The sequence below is a fragment of the Lepus europaeus genome, chromosome 5 (assembly GCF_033115175.1).
Source record: "Lepus europaeus isolate LE1 chromosome 5, mLepTim1.pri, whole genome shotgun sequence".
Taxonomy (NCBI): Eukaryota; Metazoa; Chordata; class Mammalia; order Lagomorpha; family Leporidae; genus Lepus; species Lepus europaeus.
In genome coordinates, this window is record NC_084831.1 from 6514897 (window position 1) to 6534342 (window position 19446).

Consider the following 19446-nt stretch of genomic DNA (forward strand, 5'->3'; position numbering starts at 1 on the left):
TCAGCTCCCCCAGGGCAGCCCCTACACCCATCTAGGCTCCTTCCTTGGTGCTGCCAGGCACCTCCGGCAGCCTCAGCAGTGAGGAACCCAGAGCTGGCCTGAGCTAGCACTACTCACTGCCCTCTGACACACAGCCCCGACCCACGAGGCCATCTGACTATCCACACACACGCAATCTCACAATTTTCTTTTTGTGGCACAGCAGGTTAAGTCACCGCTTGACTTGCCAGCAGTCTCTGAAGAGGCTGCCGTGGGCTGCACCTGCCCGCTGGTCCTGCTCTCTATGAGTTGTACAAGAAATTGAAGCCCAGAACTCATGCAGTTCCTGGGAGACAGAGAAACCATGCATGAAGCAAGGGAACGTGGCCAGCCAGGGCAAGGGGAGGCAGTGAAGGCAGGCAGGCCCCACTCCTGTCCTAAGGAAGACCCTTCCTGCCCGCCCCATCGCTTTCCACTCCTCCCCCGCCCGGGTCACACCCACCACACTGCAGGCGTCTTGGGTTGTCTGTGGGCACTGGAGGCTCCCGTGTTCATGTGGCCATTCTGTCTCCTCTGCTCACACCATCTAGTAGAACTAGCACCTTGGGAACATAGGTCCTCAGTGTGGGTTGAGGGCAAGCTCATCCTGCCCAGCAGAGGAGAGAGGTAGAATTCCTCTAGGGGCTCTGCTGGCACCTTGTTTACTAAGGACCTGCTAGAGTGGGGACACAGACCTGGGCCTGTTTGTGTTCCTGTGCTGCCCCGTACTCAGGTCACTTTGGGACTTGGGGGGTGTTAGTCATTCCAGTGGAACGGGAACGTAACCTAGCATTGTGATTTTTTTATTTAAAAATTTTTATGTATTTTTTTCTTTTTTTCTTTTTAAGATTTATTTATTTATTTGAAAGAGTTACACAGAGAGAGAAGGAGAGGCAAAGAAAGAGAAGTCTTCCATCCACTGGTACACTCCCCAATTGGCCACAATGGCCAGAGCTGTGCCAATCTGAAGCCAGGAACCAGGAGCTTCTTCCAGGTCTCCCACGCGGGTGCAGGGGCCCAAGGACTCGGGCCATCCTCCATTGCTTTTCCAGGTCATAACAGAGAGCTAGATTGGAAGTGGAGCAACCGGGACACAAACTGGTACCCATATGGGATGCCAGCACTGCAGGCGGCGGCTTTGCCCGCTATACCACAGCACCCGCCCCTAGATTTACTTTTATACCTGCTCTGCCCCAGATATGTATACAAGTACATCCATAAAATACAAAGCAAACAGAAACCCTCACAGAGCTTGCAGAGGTTGTGGAAATAGTCCTCAGAAATTGAGCCGTGCCTCATCCTCATGTGGGATAAGCTCTTGGACTTCAAGGGCTAGGGGTTGGTCCTGCTGTGTGTTTTTGAGTCCCTGGTGAGGTTGAGCAGGGGTTTTGTTTCTCCCTTCTTTTTCTTATTTTTACCTTGTAATACAAACCATAACCCAGAGTGCCTTTACTAAGCCTCCCTCCAATGGCAAAGGGTTAAAGAGATGATGGGCTGTATTTCTGTAATTGTTCAGAACAAGCTTGCTTGCTGCTGCTTTTTTAACACTGACAAATTTTATTCTCCCTATGACCAAAAATCTTAAATCACAGAGAGTGAGTGGTAGAGAATATTTGCCTGTGTTTAGTTTCAAGACAGACAGCAAATGTAATTAGCCAAAAAAGTGAAGAAAGCATTTAAAATTCTGCTTTATTAAAGTTCTCTCTCAATCCTAAACGCATCAGGAAATGTTACATATTCAGTCTTTCTTACCTTTTTTTTTTAAGATTTTTTTTTTTTTTTTTTTGTTTGTTTGAAAGAGAGAAAGAGGGAGAGGCATGGGAGGAGAGAGAGAGAGAAAGAGAGATCTTCCATCTGCTGGTTCACTCCCCAGTGACTGGGTCCGAGGACAGGAGCCATAGCTTCTGGGTCTCCCACGAAGGTTCAGGAGCCCAAGGACATGCCTCATCCTCTGCTGCTTTCCCAGGCACATTAGCAGGGAGCTGGATCGGAAGTAGAGCAACCGGGATGTGAACCAGCAGCCATATGGGATGATGGCACTGCAGGCAGTTGCTTAACCCACTGTGCCACAGCACTGGCACCCATATTAGTATTTCTGACATGTCACATTAGGAAAAAGTGATCTATGTCAGGCCAGATTATTTTGTACCATAACATGGCAAGAATAGTAATGCAACTTCATGTTTTGCTTTTGTTAATTTTTTTTTTAAAGAGTTACAGAAAGAAGTGGAGACACAGAGAGAAAGTCTTCCATCCGCTGGCTTACTCCCCAAATGGCTACAATGGCCAGAGCTGAGCTGATCCAAAGCCAGGAGTCAGGAGCTTCATCCAGATCTCCCATGTGGGTGTAGGGGCCCAAGGATTTGGGCCATCCTCTGCTGCTTTCCCAGGCACATTAGCAGGGAGCTGGACAAAAAGTGCACCGGTGCCCATAAGGGATGCCAGCACTGAAGGCCAGGGCTTTAACCCCTGTGCCACAAAGCTAGCCCCAAGAAGTTTTTGTGCGTTTGTTCTGAGTTTTGTTTTCAGTTGCTCTTCACCTCCTTAACTACACTGATTTGGAAGAAAGATTTAGTACAGTTGTGCTCAGAATGATTACTGCCCCAAGTGGCAAGGGCAAGCAACAGTAGCGTGATTCAGAACCCAGTCACAGTGAAAGACGCGCTCTGACGGGACCAAGGGACGTGTCACTGCTGTGGGACAGGGAAGCAGCAGAGGGGTCCCACAACACACACGCCCTCAGGATGCACACAGATGTGGTGACTGAGTGACCTGATAGCTGTTCTCCAAGTGTGGATGAGAACCAGAGAGCCCTCTGGTTGTGCCGGGCGGTACCTAGTGTTATCTCCCGTGCACTGCTCGGCCCCCATATTCCCTCACCAGGGCCTGTCCCTGGCCACGCCAGCATGGAGCACAGGGAGAGCACATGGCCTCTCAGCCCTGTGCACAGGGCTGTGCTTTTTGGTTCCTGTGCTTGGTCACCAGCCTCCTCGTAACTCGGTTCTGTTGGGAGCAAGTTCTTAAGGTGATGGAATGAAGGCTGTGCAGCCAGTTCTGTACCTGAGAGGGGTTTTGCATCCTTTTTTTTTTTTCCCCAAGGTAGGGACCTCTTTGAAAGTCTTAAGAAAACCAGACACCCTGCAGTTTGGATCCTTGTCCCAGGTATTCTAAAATTTGGGTAAAGGGTGAGATTCATTCATTTTTCCTTTGGGACACTGAACGTGCTCTCTTGGGGTTGGATTTCGGTACTGGAGCATCATTAGTCCCATCCCTTGGTGTGCTGCGTGCACACTGTATACTGACCTCACTCCTGCTTTTGTCTTTTTTTTTTTTTTTTTGAGAGAGATTTATTGATTTATTTGAAAGGTAGAGAGTAATGGAGGGAAGGAGGGGGAGAGAGAGATGTCTTCCATCTGCTGCCTCATTCCCCAAATGGCCACAGTGGCCAGGACACGTCCAGGCTGAAGCTAGGAGCCAGGAACGCCATCCAGGTCTCCCACATAAGGTAGCATGGGCCATCTTCTGCTGCCTTTGTAGGTGCAGGAGCAGAGAGCTACATCAGGAAGTGGAGCTGGGTGCTGGCATTCCAAGCAGTGGCCCTCTACACCACAATGCCAGCCACTGTTTTCTTTTTCTGTTTTGTTTTCCTTCCCTCCTAATTTCCTTATCAATTTGATTTTAACGCAATTAAGTTAAATTAAAAATACCTTTAATGTGTTCTGTTAATCACTTTAGATCCTCCTTAGGAACACAGTGCCAATAAATAACAAAAGGTTTGCTGCCTGTGAGACCTGTTCCTAAGCTTCTGTAGGCACCTTTTTCTCAGCTGTCAATTAATTCATACTTTATCTTCTCTTTTAAAAATCTCTGTATTCTCAATTTTAGAGACTTTTATCGTCTGTGTAGGTAACCAAGCATGAAGCCCAGGCTCTGCCCCTCCTTACCTCTCACTCCCGAAGTATGACAGTGTTCTATAGCTCACACGCGTTAAGTATCTCCGGAATTTCCCTTCCACATCCTCACTGCCAGGGTGGCTTTTGTCCTGCGCGGTCTCTCTTCCACATGGTAGCCAGAATGATCTGGTTTAAATGGTAAATCTGACCAATCGCTCTGCTGCTTAAACCCTCTGAAGTGTCCTCCATGCCTTTGTGAACAAGTTCGGCTTCTTAGGTGGTCCTCAGAGCTCATGTTGTGTTGGCTTCACGCACATTCCTCCTTACCAGCCATACAACATGACAGCACCGGCTCTCCCACGCCTCCCCTCTGCCACTGCTCTCTGCCCCTTACCGCGCTGGCTCCCACCTGTCCTGAAGAAACTCAGGTTGGGTACCAGGGACAACATAAGCGTTTGTGTATTGCCAGATGATCACACTCTCTGGGGTGATTCAGCTGTGACATTATTGACACCGAACAGTGGTAATTGGAGTTGTATCCTGGAAGCCGAATAGTGATAACACGAGGTCTGTGCCGCTGCTGGCTGTTGACTGGGTCTCAGGGGAGAAGTCTGAAATATACACGCTCAATATAAGTAGCAGGACAGCTTTTGGAGCTTAAGGCAAAAATGGGGTTGGTTTCAAGGAGCCCTCTTCCTGACCCCAGGGACAGAAAGATGGCTGAGTCCCAGGGAGAGACAGCCAGCAGGGGCCGCGTGCTGCCAGGGCTTCCTTTGTCTGCGTCTCCATGACCTTTCCCCAGCCCTGGCGGATGCAGCTCCAAGCCTGTGAGGTGCAGCTGGGCGTGGCTGAGAAAGCAAGAGCCATGCTGCTGGGTCTCCGTCTTCTTCAGCATTTCCTTCCGGGAAGGAAGGTGGGAAGAAGTGCCTGGATTTGCTGGCAGGTGATTTTTTGCCACATTCACTTTATCTCTCTCAGCATATACCTGTGTGTACACGCACACACATACGCACGTGAGCTTTCTTGTTGGTTTGGGACAAACTCTTTGGAACTGTAAAACGGAGATAGGAAGCAGGAGGTGCTGAGGGAAGGCCTGGGGGCCTCACCGAAGGGGTAAAATGGGATGTAGAGCAGTTCCAGCGGCCGGAAGAGGCCGGGGGAGCAAGGTGCTGCCGTCGGCACCTAAGCGTGTGCTCAACTGCCCCGGGCAGAGCTGCTGTTCAGTCACTGCCCCTGGGGTGACCTTGTGATTCCCCGGATGACGTGGGCCCCTGACTGGTGTCCACCAGTGAACCGTGAGAGGATAGGTGTGTCACGTGGCAGGACTGCCTGCCATGCCTCTTCCCTTTGCCTGTAGTGCCTGCAGAGGGCCGCCCTGTCCTGGTTCGTGGCATGAGGACGAAGTGGAGCAGGGCTGCCCTTTCTGCTGGATATTTTCAGACTTCATAGATGTGGGAAAGGATGACGGTTTTTATTTTTTATTAGGAATTATATGAAAGAGGATGAGGAAAAACTGGATTTTTATGTTATGTCATAATGTAAATATACACCTTTTTTAAAAAAATGATATTTATTTGAAAGGCAGAGTTACAGAGAGGTAGAAACAGGGGCAGAAAGAGAGAGAGAGAGAGAGACAGACAGACAGACAAATCTTCCATCTGCTGGTTCACTTCCCAAATGGCTTCAATGGCCATAGCTAGGCCAATCCAAAGCCAGGTGCCTGGAGCTTTGGGCCATCCTCTGCTGCTTTCCCAGGTACATTAACAGGGAGCTGGATTGGAAGTAGAGCAACCAGGAGTTAGACTGGTTCCCTCATGGAATGCTGACACTGCAGGTAACTGCTTAACCTGCTATACCACAACGCTGGTATGGATAAATATTTTTAAACAACAGTCCAGTTACAGCATTCCTAATCGGCCTGTGTGTGTGCGTGGGTTACAGATTGCTGCATGCTGGGGTCTGGTCCCTCCTGTCTTTTCCAGCTTCATTCTCTCTTGTGCACTCCTTGTCTGTGACATCATAATTATTGATTTTCTTCTTTCTTTCTCCAGAGGATCCAGAAATCCTTGATGTTGGGGAATTATGGCTTCAGAGTTGTCTTTTCTTTTGTGCCTATTATAGTTCCTGGTACACAGTAGGCATTTAATAAATATCTTGTGGCTGGCGCTATGGCGTAGTAGGTTAAGCCTCTGCCTGCGATGTTGGCATCCTATGTGGATGCTGATTCAAGACCTGGCTGTTCCATTTCCAATCCAATTCCCTGCTAATGTGCCTGGGAGAGCAATGGAAGATGGCCCAAGTGCTGTGCCCCTGCACACATGTGAGAGACCCGGAAGAAGCTCCTGGCTTCTGGTTTTGGCTGGGCCCAGTCCTAGCAGTTGCAGCCGTTTGGGGAGTGAACCAGCAGATGGAAGATTTCTCTGTCTTCCCTCTTTCTCTATAACTCTGTCCTTGAAGGAAATAAAAAATAAGCAAATAAAAATGTATCTCAACAAATGACTACATTTAAAAAAAAGATTTATTTATTTATTTGGAAGAGTTACAGAGAGACAGAAAGAGAGGTCTTTCATCTGCTGGTTCACTCTCCAAATGGCCACAGTGGCCAGAGCTGGACTGATCCAAAGCCAGAAGCCGGGAGCTTCTTCTCGGTCTCTCATGCAGGTGCAGGGGCTCAAGGACTTGGACCATCTTCCACTGCTTTCCCAGGCCATAGCAGAGAACTGGATTGGAAGTGGAGCAGCTGGGACTTGAACCAGCACCCATATGGGATGCCGGCATTGCATGCGGCAACTTTACATACTGTACCACAGCACCAGCCCCACAAATGACTAAGTTTTCTTGGCAAGATTCTGCTCATAAAGTATCATTTTTTTCTCTGTTTATTGAACACTATTTTGAACCAAAAAGTGGAAATTATTTTATTTCAGTTTACGTGCTCACCAGAGTTTACTGATGTTGTACCGTTAATTTAGAGGATCAGTGCAGCACTTGGATAACTCATACACTGTGCATACATGTGCTTGTTCGGCTGTAACCAGTACCCTGTTGTCACTGGAGGAGTGAGGCAGCCCCCCCCCCCCCCCGCACTGCACCACAGCTTTGGAAGGAGTTTTCTTTTTTTTGACAGGCAGAGTGGACAGTGAGAGAGCGAGAGACAGATCTTCCTTTTTGCCGTTGGTTCACCCTCCAATGGCCGCTGCGGCCGGCGCATTGCGCTGATCTGAAGCCAGGAGCCAGGTGCTTCTCCTGGTCTCCCATGGGGTGCAGGGCCCAAGCACTTGGGCCATCCTCCACTGCACTCCCTGGCCACAGCAGAGAGCTGGCCTGGAAGAGGGGCAACCGGGACAGAATCTGGCACCCCAACCGGGACTAGAACCCGGTGTGCCAGGGCCGCAAGGCGGAGGATTAGCCTAGTGAGTCGCGGCGCCGGCCGGACAATCACTTCTTGCTGTTAAGATTGTCAGAAAAAGGCTGGCGCCGTGGTATTCCAAGCACCAATTTAACCCACTGTGCCAGAGTGCCCTCCCCCAGGAAATTGGAAGATTTTAGATCGCAGAGCTGTGATTTTCAGACTTGAACACATCTGTTTTGAAAGACTTTGTTGGTCTTAGATCTGGGCGTATTGTGCAGCTGTCATAGCGTTTGTTAAGTTCTAGATATGGCCAGCTATTAAAGAAGAGAAAACCTGTGATAAAACTAGGACACACTGGGGCCAGCACTGTGGCTTAGTGAGCTAGTCTCCACCTGTGGTGCTGGCATATAGGCGTCAGTTCATGTCCCAGCTGCTCCTCTTCCAATCCAGCTCTCTGTTATGGCCTGGGAAAGAAGATGGCCCAAGTGCTTGGACCCTTACATCCACATGGGAGACCCAGAGGAAACTCCTGGTTCTTTTCTTCATAATGGCCCAGCTCTGGTTGTTTTGGCCATTTGGGAAGTGAACCAGCAGATGGAAGACCTTTTTCTCTGTCTCTCCCTCTCTCTGTAACTCTACTTCTCAAATTAAAAAATCTTAAAAAAAAAAAAAATTAGGACACATCTCTAGAAGAGATAGCCCCAAAGAGCAAAGTAGGACAAGGGTTTGCTTTATGTTGGAATCTACCTTGTTTTTTAGTGGAAAAGTAAGGTGCTTTTGTAGAATGCTTAAGAAATTTAAACCAGTCGTTTATGGATTTCCCTCTACTCCCCCCGTTGAAGATGAGAGGCACGGCCTGGGCCATTCTGCCTTAGCTTCTCTCAGACCTCACCACAGTGGCCTTTGATGTTTTGAATTTATTTTTAGTTACTCGAGAATGTGAGGGTCAGAAATGCTGCCATCAGGACAATACAGGGTGGGGGAAAGCCCTGTTTTGATATCCTTTCTGCAGTCAGAACTGAAGCAGCGATGGTAAGATGAAATTCTAAGAATGAACTTTTTGCTCAGTAGGTTTGGCTTGGAATAGTGGTGAAGACCCGAGCTGAGGAATTGAAAGTTCCTTTTTTATGCTGCAGTTTTTCTGTTTTTGACATGGAAAAGCAAAATTCTTTTTAAAAGATCCTTTGTTTAACTCTGTATTTAATATAAAAATGTAGGGTACCTAAAGAGAAAAATGTCTGATGATATTTTGGTGCGTTGGGACTATTTCAGGATATATATCATTTTCTACTTGTGATAGAAGTGCGATCACATCTCTTTTTTAAAAAGGTTGAATTTTATTTATTTATTTAAGAGACAGATACATAAAGAGTTCCCATGTGTTGGTTCACTTCCCAAATCCTACAATGGCTGGAACTGGGCCTGGCCTGAGCTGGAGCCACAAATGTATCTAAGTCTCTGACGTGGGTGGCAGGAGCCCGATCACTTGAGCCATCACTGCTGCTTCCCAGGGTCAGCATTAGCAGGAAGTTGGGGTCAGCAGAGGTGTGGAATGTGGGCTTCTTAACGTGGAGGCCAAACGGCTGCCCTGGTCTTGTCTCCTAATAGTCAGCTTAAGGAGAGGAGCCTTTGTGCCTGTGATTGCACGAAGCTGCTGTCTTGGGGGTTTCCTGTCCAGCTATTCCAGGGCCTCAGGCTGCGATCAGTTCTGAGTGACCACCAGTGTAGCAGGTAGACAGCACACTGAAGGCCATTGTTGTCTCCTGAGAACACTGCCATGGCCACCCAGGGGGCCTGCCCTACTGACTGTTCTCTTTCTACCTGATCTTTAAGATGGGGGATGGGGCAGGACAAGTTCTACCTATCTTTTCCTACAGCTTTGTGTGCTGAGTGCATTTACTTCTGTCCCCTAATTCCTCTTTCTTGCTTAATAATCTACAGAATATTTTATAAAGTCTTCCTTCTTCAATCTTTTTTTTTTTTTTTTCCTTCAAAAGATCTGTTTGTGGAGTAGTGGCAATAAGGACTAAGGAATCCAGCTCAATGAAATCTTCCTTTTTGGAAAATTCCTTTCTTCAAGCCAGCCTTCCAGTGAGTCAAGGCATTTATTCTGTTTACATCATCTGAATCTTACATCTTAGGCTAAAGTTAGCATGTATCCAGGATTAAGGGGAATTCATATTTTTTTCCACAAAGTGTGCCCTTTCAAAGGTGATAATATCATTTAATAAATGTTCAGGTTGTTTTTGGTCGGATTCATTTTTCTAGTGTTATTTTCACTTGTTCCTTCCTTCATTCAGCAGGTCTTCAGAGAGCACCTGCTGTGGGCCAGGCACTGTTGCGGGCCTGGGGATATATCCGAGAAAACCGAGAAAGTTCTTGTCCTTAGGAAGCTTAGTGAGGGGAAGTGGTGACTAAGCAGTAGACAAGTGTAAGTTCCGCAGAGAACAGGTATGGCCGGGGACAGGGTGGTGGTTTTTCTGCAGCTCCGTGGGGAAGTCACTGTTTTTATCTTCCTTGTACAGATGTGGAGCCCGCACAGGTAGTGAGAGGTAAGGATTGAACTTGGACTCAGGCTGAGCGCTGGTCAGTCGGCTTTCCACCACTGTGACTGCGGTGCCCAAGAAGAGCCGTTCAGGAAGGAAGGAGGCTTATTCTGGCCCCGGTTTTGGAGGTTCTCCGTCCAAGATTGGGTGGTCCTTCTAGTGTGCTAGATGATGAGGGTGGAACACTTGGTGAGGGAGGAGTACAGGGATCGAGCAGTGGGGCCACTCTCCTGTAACCTACCTTCTCTCTCCAGAACTGCCTTCCCAGAGCAGCCCCAGAGACCTCCCTGGCGCCCCCCAACCTGTTAATATTAATCTGTTAACCATTAACATAGACTGTGATGTTCAAACATCGGAACGAGTTGGGGAGCCAAATCCTGTTCAAAGCAAAGCAGGCTTCAGCTGCCTCAGGTAATGAAACACAAAACTTCAAGCAAGTCCCCCATTCTGACTCCCATGACGATTTAGTCTTTCCCCAGGGGGCTTGCTGTCTCTCTGGAATATTAATGCAAACACACTGAAAGCAACAGAAATACTGTCTTCTTCATTTCAGCGTCCAGTAGTAAATGTAATGCCTGTGTGTGATGTCTTAGTTTAATTTACACTGAATTAAGAAAAGCATAGCATCCCCATGAAGAATATGGCATTTTCCGTGGGCCTTGAAAGGTAGGAAGGATTAAAATTTTCGAAATTCCACCATGTGTATATTTGACTTGCGTACGATAAAGAATAAAACGAGTCTCGTGAAGTCGTTACTGCAGTTACAAGCATGGTGTCCAAGGAATTTTCACAAAGTGGACAGAGTCGTGAAACCAGCATCAGCTTCTAAAAGAAGACCATTCCCAGTTCCCTTGAAAATGGAGTCTGCCTCGCCCTGTGTTCTTCCCAGGACACCCTCCCCACCAAGGATAGCCATTTTCCTGACTGATGGATAGTTTCTGTTTTATGTGAGTCAATTCCTGAGGCTGTGTTTCGACATCTGGCTCCTTTTGCTCAGTATTGTTGGTGAGAGTCGTGCACGGCCTTGTGACTAGCGCTGGTTCTCTGGATTCCTCCGGTGATTCCTGCCTAGGAATACGGCACAGTTACATTTGTTCGGGGTTCTGGAGGCCTTTTGCCAATTCAGCAGCACTGGGAGTGACAGCTGCCTGGGAAAGCTGTTGGATCAGTTTGTTTGCCATGGTTGCCAGCAGCAGAAATGGTGGTTAGAGTTTGGGTTCACCCAGCCCCGCGTCACAGACGCCACCAGTCCATGGTGGTCACGGCACCTAGGCCTCCTGACCCATGCTGGGTTCACTTCACTTCACTCTACTGAACCACGTTTCTTTCTTTTTTTTTTTTTTTGGACAGGCAGAGTGGACAGAGAGAGAGAGAGACAGAGAGAAAGGTCTTCCTTTTCCATTGGTTCACCCCACAATGGCCGCTGCGGCCGGCGCATCACGCTGATCCGAAGGCAGGAGCCAGGTGTGCCAGGAGGATGGCACTTGGGCCATCCTCCACTGCACTCTCAGGCCACAGCAGAAAGCTGGCCTGGAAGAGGGGCAACCGGGACAGAATCCGGCGCCCCAACTGGGATTAGAACCTGGTGTGCCGGCGCCGCAAGGCGGAGGATTAGCCTATTGAGCCACGACGCTGGCCACGTTTCTTATCATATCTTATGCACAACCCCACAGGCTCTCCACTGTGTCAGTCCTCCGCCTGTGTCCTTAGGCCTCTTCATCAGGGTGGATTCCAGAGGCTGCCATCACAGTCATCCTTTTTTTTTTTTTTTTTTTTTGTAAGATTTATTTATTTATCTGAAAGTTGGAGTTACACAGAGAGAGAAGGACAGAGAGAGAGGTCTTCCATCCGCTGGTTCACTCTCCAAATGGCTGCAAGGGCCAGAGCTGTGCCAATCCAAAGCCAGGAGCCAGGAACTTTCTCTGGGTCTACCATGTGGGCACAGGTGCCCAAGGACTTGGGCCATCTTCCGCTGCTGTCCCAGACCACAGCAGAGAGCAGGGTCGGAAGTGGAGCAGCTGGGACTCCAACTGGAGCCCACATGGGATGCTGGCACCACAGACAGCGGCTTCACCCGCTATACCACAGCGCCGGCCCCCACAGTCACTCTTCCATGGACACTTTTACTCCCTTGTCCCTCTCTCCCTCTGATCTACTTGTCTGGCAAACTGCAGCTCAGGTTAAATCCACCTTTCTGCCTACTGTGTGGCTGGAGACAGCTCGACGACCCAGTTGGTGAGTGTCTGAGTGTCGTTGGTTCCTCTGAGTTCGTACACCAGGCTCCAGTGATCACAGGCTGCCCGCTGCCGCCTTATTTCCTTCATGCATTCGTTTCTCTGTTCTGTGCCTTCTCTTCTTGTGAAGTCCCTTCTTCCTCCTCGCACACGCACCTGCCAGCTGATGACCTTGCTTCCCACCTCACTGAGAAAAGAAAGGCAGTCAGTGGACTCCAGACTCCCCCCACCAAGCACTGACCCACCTTCTTACATCTGCAGCCACATTTTCTGTTGACTGTCCTGTGTGTGAACACTGCTTCTGTCCAGGACCACCACTCCACCTCGATCACTGTCCTGTCCACTCTTCCTGAAGTCCCCTCTCCCTTCCTCTTCAAGTTTTCCTCTCAGCAGGCAGTCATGCTGTACTCTTCCCCATGTTTTTGGGTTCTTTGTGACGATTTATTATTTGAAAGGCAGAGTTACAGAGACAGACGGGGAGAGACAGACAGACCTTCCATCTGCTGGTTCACTCCTTAAATGGCTGCCATGGCTGGGGCTGGGTGGAAGCCAGGATTTACTTGGATTTCTCACTTGGGCCGTCGTCTGCTGCTTTCCCAGGTGCGTTAGTGGAAAGCTGGATTGGAATTGGAGCAGCTGGGACTCCAGCCAGTGCTCATGTGGGTTGCTGGCCTCAAAGGCATGGCTGAACTTGTCATGCCACAGTGCTGGCCCTGACATCTCCATCTTTAAAAACAAACAAGCATAAAGTCCCTTGGTCCAACTCTTCCTGCCCATGTATCGATCTTTTTTTTTTTTTTTTTTTTTTTTTTTTTTGACAGGCAGAGTGGACAGTGAGAGAGAGAGACAGAGAGAAAGGTCTTCCTTGGCCGTTGGTTCACCCTCCAATGGCCGCCGCGGTTGGCGCGCTGCGGCCGGCGCACCGCGCTGATCCGATGGCAGGAGCCAGGTGCTTCTCCTGGTCTCCCATAGGGTGCAGGACCCAAGTACTTGGGCCGTCCTCCACTGCACTCCCTGGCCACAGCAGAGAGCTGGCCTGGAAGAGGGGCATCCGGGACAGGACCGGTGCCCCGACCGGGACTAGAACCCGGTGTGCCGGCGCCGCAAGGCGGAGGATTAGCCTAGTGAGCCGCGGCGCCGGCCGTATCGATCTTTTTTATAGCAAAAATTCCTCAGAAATCTATTTCCCGTCTGGCCGGCGCCGTGGCTCAACAGGCTAATCCTCCGCCTTGCGGCGCCGGCACACCGGGTTCTAGTCCCGGTCGGGGCACCGATCCTGTCCCGGTTGCCCCTCTTCCAGGCCAGCTCTCTGCTGTGGCCAGGGAGTGCAGTGGAGGATGGCCCAAGTGTTTGGGCTCTGCACCCCATGGGAGACCAGGATAAGCCCCTGGCTCCTGCCATCGGAACAGCGCGGTGTGCAGGCCGCAGTGCGCTACCGCGGCGGCCATTGGAGGGTGAACCAACGGCAAAAGGAAGACCTTTCTCTCTGTCTCTCTCTCACTGTCCACTCTGCCTGTCAAAAATTAAAAAACAAACAAACAAACAAACAAAAAAGAAATCTATTTCCCGTCTGTAGCTTTTTCTTCCCGTTCTTTCTTCATCCTCTGCATTCCATCAGAATGGCTCGCGCAGGTTGCCCGGTCCAGTGGTCTGCTTTCAGTAATCATGGTAGGCAGCCTGTAAGTGGCTTCTGTGCCGTTGTTCATTCCTTCTTGGAATACTCTGTCTGGTTTCTAGAAAGCCAGTTTCAGTTCTGGAGAAGCAGCCCTGGGTCTCCCGACAGCAGCACTTTCTCAGCCTGTCTGTTTCACTCCTACTCCCTGACTTCCAGGTTGCAGACTTCATCTCTGTCCAGGCTCACTACTCACGGCCTCTGTCTCGAGGCCAACAGCTCTCTAATTGTGTGACCTGCCTTCTGTCCTGCAGTCAGGTCGCACGTCTGCTGCAGATGTAGCAGACATATGGCTGAGACTTGATCTCCACCCCAAACCCTGTTCGTTCGTTCTCTCTCTCTCTCTCTCTCTCTCTCCTCTCCTGTCCTGTCCTGTCTTGTCCTTTTTCGGAAAGGCACGGTAACAGAGAGAATGCTCTTTCATTTTCTGTTCACTCTGCAGATACCTGCAACAGCTGGGGCTAGGCCAGGCCAGGCTAAAGGCAGAACGCAGGAACTCCATTCAAGTCTCCAACATGTGTGATAGGGCCCCAAGTACTTGGGCCATCATCTGCTGCCTCCCAGGTGCATCAGCAGGAACGGGACTTGACCTCTGGCACTGATATGAGATGCAGGTGTCCCAGGTGATGGCTTAACCGGCTGTGCTGCAGCGCCTGCCCCTGCCTTCTTAGAGGCGGCTCTCTTCATCTCAGCACACTTATCTGGCTCAGGCTCACTTGTCGCCGCCTCCACTTTTGTCCCACTCTGTAACCAATCCATGGAAAATCCTGTACGCTGGAGCTCCGCTTTCAGATATATCCCAGTTGACCATTTCCTCACAAGCATCCCAGCTGCTCACCCTTGTTCAAGCTGACCTTGATCCTCCACCCCCAGACGGTCACAGCAGCCTAAGTAGTCTCTCCCATGGACTCCTTTTGTCCCTGGTTTTATTCTCCACAGCAGTTGGAGCTATAGTTTCCAAATGTAAGTGAAAAATAATGTCATTTTTCTGATAAAACTCCCTTGTGATTTTCCAGGTCAGTGCTCTTAACCATGACCCCCAGTGCCCCCATAGACTGGCCCCTCTTGCCTTTGACTTCATCTGTGGTTATCCCCTTACTCACTCTGCTGCAGCTGCACTTGGTCACTTGGTGACCTTGAACATCCTCACGCTCCATGTAGGCACATGACCTGCTTCCTGTCCAGAAAGGCCTTTCCATCCACTTGGAGTTAAAACACGGCACCGCCTGCAGCGTGTCTGCCCGTCCTTGCTGACTTGGCTTTTCTCATGTGCACCCGCATCACTTTCGTTCGTTTATGCTAGTGGCCTTCTCCAGATTGTGAGCTCAGTGAGAGCAGGAGCTGTTTGGTGTAATGCGGTGCTTTACCGATGGCGCCCGAGTGTTCGTTGAATGAATGGAATCTGTATCAGTCGTCCCAGGCAACATCTGGTCTTTGAATGTCAGTTAAGTATTCGTATATGTAACTTCAGAACTTTATCTGCTCCTCTCCATTTATCAGGATCTCCATTGGTTAATGTGTTCAGTGCTGTTGGGTGCTGAGCTCTGTGCTCAGTGTGCTGGGCACACAGTGGTGAACCGGACAGACAAGGCCTTCTCCCAGAGCTTCCGTTCTGCTGGGGAGAAGTGGGTAAGGGAGTTACAGACAGGAGAAGTACTTGGAGGATCGAATGGGGGCTGTAATGTCAAGGGTATGTGGATGGGAGGGTCGCGCTAGGTGAGGGGTCAGAGATGCCCTGTAGGAGGATGGGCCATCTAACCTGAGAAGGGAAGGACAGGTCAGAATACGCATGCTGAGGCTTAGAGACAGTGCTCCTCGTCGAAAGGGATTGCCAGTGGCCAGAGGTGATGTCCTGGGACCCTGCAGCTGACACCGAGGGTGACGGCCTGGAGAGGCAGCCAGTGGCCCTATAGGCCGCACTGAGGACTTGGCTTTTATCCCAAGTACCCTGGGAAGCCGCTGAAGGACATGAGCAGGGGAAAGTGATTTATATTCTTGGAGAATTGCTATGATTACCGTGTGGAGGTTGGATTGTGTGGGAAACTGGGTTAACATGCTTTCTTCTCCCCCAGGAGGTGACTCTGTACTTAGACTTCAAAAATGGTGTGTTCCTGACATTTACATGACTGAAAAGGAAAATAAATGGATTAAGATATTCCTGCCACTTAATTTTCAGAATCTGACCCTTTTGAATGATGTTGGTTTTTAGTTGTCGATGGCTGGGCCTCCTTCTCTGTGTTGCCAAGAGGATTGGTGATGTAGCCTCCTTTTTTTTTTTTTTTTTTTTATAAAAGATTTTATTTATTTGAAAGGCAGAGGCAGAGAGAGAAGGAGAGAAAAGGAGAGAGAGAGAGAGAGGTCTTCCATCTGCTGGTTCACTTCCCAGATGGCCGCAATGGCCAGAGCTGTGCTTATCTGAAGCCAGGCCCCAGGAGTTTCTTCTGTGTCTCCCACAAAGGTGCAGGGGCGCACAGACTTGGACCATCTTCTACTTTCTCAGGCCATAGCAGAGAGCTTGATAGGAAGTGGAACAGCCAGGTCTTCTTCTTCTTCTTCTTTTTTTTTTTTTTGACAGGCAGAGTGGACAGAGAGAGAGAGAGACAGAAAGGTCTTCCTTTTTGCCGTTGGTTCACCTTCCAATGGCCGCTGATCTGAAGCCAGGAGCCAGGTGCTTCTCCTGGTCTCCCATGGGGTGCAGGGCCCAAGCACTTGGGCCATCCTCCACTGCACTCCCGGGCCACAGCAGAGAGCTGGCCTGGAAGAGGGGCAACCGGGACAGGATCGGTGCCCCGACCAGGACTAGAACCCGGTGTGCCGGCGCCACAGGCGGAGGATTAGCCTAGTGAGCCGCGGCGTCTGCCTCAGTTGAAGTGCTTATGCATGGCTGCTGGGGATGTAAAGAGGTAGAGCCACTACAGAACACAGTATGGACGTTCCTAAAATAATTAAACATAGAATTACCCTGTGATTCAGCAACTCTCCTTGGGTATATACCCAAAAGGATTAAAAGCAAGTACTCAAAGATATTTTTACACCTGTGCTCATAGCAGCGTAATTGGCAAGAGTATAGAAGTAATAACCCAAGCATCCAAAGTGGATGAATTGACAAAATGTGGTGTAGACTCAACAGTGGTGTATTTTTCAGCCTTAAAAAGCATGGAAAAGGGAAAGTGTTCATGAGAGAAAGACATAAGTTTCTGCCTCCCCTCCCCTTCTCTCCTTCCCCTCCCCTCCATTTTATTTGTTTGAAAGGGTTACAGAGAGCGAAGAGTTCATCTGCTGGTTCACTCTCCAAAGGGCCACAGTGGACGGAGCTGAACCTATACGAAGCCTGGAGCCAAGAGCTGCTTTCGGGTCTCCTACATGTGTGTAGGGGCCCAAGGGCTTGGGCCATCCTCCGCTGCTTTCCCAGGCACATTATCAGGGAGCTGGTTTGGAAGTGGAGCAGCCGGTATTCGAACTGGCACCCATATGGGATGCCGGTGCTGCAGGCTGGGGCTTTAACTTGCTGTGCCACAGCACTGGCCCCAGAGACTTTAGTTTCTTTCACTTCCACTGCAGTTGTCCGTGGGCGATTTCGGATGACCTCTGCTCTCTCCTTGTCCAGCTCAGTCAGCAGCTGTGGTTGGGTGCCTGTGAGGGCTCATACACTGCTAGACTTGAGGGGAGGAAGGTGAGTGGGCCAGCGGCAGCCTGGCCGAGGGCTCTGGTCCCCACAGGGTTTGGTGTCAGCACTCCTTCCCAGCCGTGGGAAAGACTGAGGGTCCCAGAGCACGGTGGTTTGGGTGTGTTCTGTCTGCATCTTCACCCTGGTACAAATGAAGACTTAGGAGTTTAAGATATATATATATATATAATATTATATATATTCATCCTTAATAGAAAACAAATAACGTTTTTCATGAAGATAACTACGTTGTCCAGGACAAATTTAGTGAGAAGTTAGGCTGTTTTCACTTTGGCAGGTCTTGTTAATATGTGAATTAATGGAAAACAAGCTGGTTCCTCAGTACAAATCGAATCTGCCGTAAAAGCATGTCATGTGTGCACTGGGTACTTGCCAGGGACTGCGAATGACGGTGTCCTCATGTTGTTATAAAATGTTTTGGCTTCATAGACTCTCTGAGAGGGTCTAGTGCATCCCTAGAGGCCCTAGACTGGCTGGGCTAATGTTGAGAACCCTGAAGTTTGAGCCAGACTGCAAAAGCGCGGATTTGAGCTCTGCTGCTTCCTAGTCAGGCATTGTGTCTAACCTCTGTGTGCCTCAGTTTGCTCGTGTGTAAAGTGGGCATAATTTAAGTACCTATCTCAGTGGGTTGTTAGAAGGATTAAGCAGACAAATATTGTGCTTAGAATAGTGCTAGAAGATAGTTAAGCGCTACCCAAGTGTTTATTAAGTAAATAAAATAAGAGCTAATCATTTTCTTCAAGTTGAGTAGACAGTGACCAGTCCAAAGACGTAGGGTTTTCTGTACATTCACTGATAAGTATATTTGCAGCAGGGGCACCGGGAGGGGCAGCTGACCTCTCCATCAGGAATCAGGATGCTCTTGCTGTGTGGGAATTGTACAGGGAGCGGGAGCAGACTGTCTGCGGTGTTAGCATGACAGGCAGGTTCTCAGTTCAGATGAGGTCGTCCCTGTTAGCATTTGTCACAGTAGAGCTTTCTCTCCCTCCTCATTCATGATGGAAGAGTGCTTTGTGTCTCATCTCAGGCCGGCTTGGCGCCAGCAGCCTTCTCAGAACTGTGATGTTCGCTCTGCCTGGGGCAGCAGGTGGTCAGTGTGAGCTTAATGGCCGTGGAGATGTGGAGGAAATGTTCCTGTGATTGACTGGGCCTCGTGGCACAGGTCTGTCATCACTTGATAACTCAGGAGATCATGTGTTTATTGCAGTCAAGTGAAAAAACTCTAATCAGTTTCCTGCTGAAAGAGATGGTAAAATTTGTGTTTTTCTGTAACTTTTTTTATTAAGAATTTAATTGACTATTTTTTAAAAATCGTACCAATTTAAAGTGACCAAGCAATATAATTTTACTAAAACAACAGTGGGCTTTCATATGTTTAAAACTGGAGAGTCGGCCGGCGCCACGGCTCACTAGGCTAATCCTCCGCCTTGCGGCGCCGGCACACCAGGTTCTAGTCCCGGTCAGGGCACCGATCCTGTCCTGGTTGCCCCTCTTCCAGGCCAGTTCTGTGCTGTGGCCAGGGAGTGCAGTGGAGGATGGCCCAAGTGCTTGGGCCCTGCACCCCATGGGAGACCAGGAGAAGCAACTGGCTCCTGCCATCGGATCAGCGCGGTGCGCTGGCCGCAGCGCACCAACCGCGGCGGCCATTGGAGGGTGAACCAACGGCAAAAGGAAGACCTTTCTCTGTCTCTCTCTCACTGTCCACTCTGCCTGTCAAAAATTAAAAAAAAACAAAAAACAAAAAACTGGAGAGTCACAGTGTCAGTATAGGAGGTACCATAAACAGGTGGCCAGGAAATTAAGATACGTTTTTAAAAGTGAGCTGGGAGGGGCTGGTGTTGTGGCTCAGTGGGTTAAGCCTCTGCTTGTGATGCTGGCATCCCATATGAGCACTGGTTTGAGTCCCAGCTGCTTCACTTCTGATCCAGCTCCCTGCTAATACGCCTGGGAAGGCAGCGGAAGATGGCCCAAGTCATTAGGCCCCTGCCACCCATGTGGGAGGCCCAAGAATACTAGGCTCCTGACTTCAGCATGGCCCAGCTC

At 49.6% G+C, this 19446-nt stretch overlaps 1 protein-coding gene across 1 annotated transcript in view; it reads left to right on the forward strand.

The window, feature by feature from the left end:
- The window catches only part of UBE4B (ubiquitination factor E4B), a 130059-nt gene that overhangs the window by 21287 nt on the left and 89326 nt on the right, over positions 1 to 19446 (forward strand). The window lies entirely within an intron of this gene.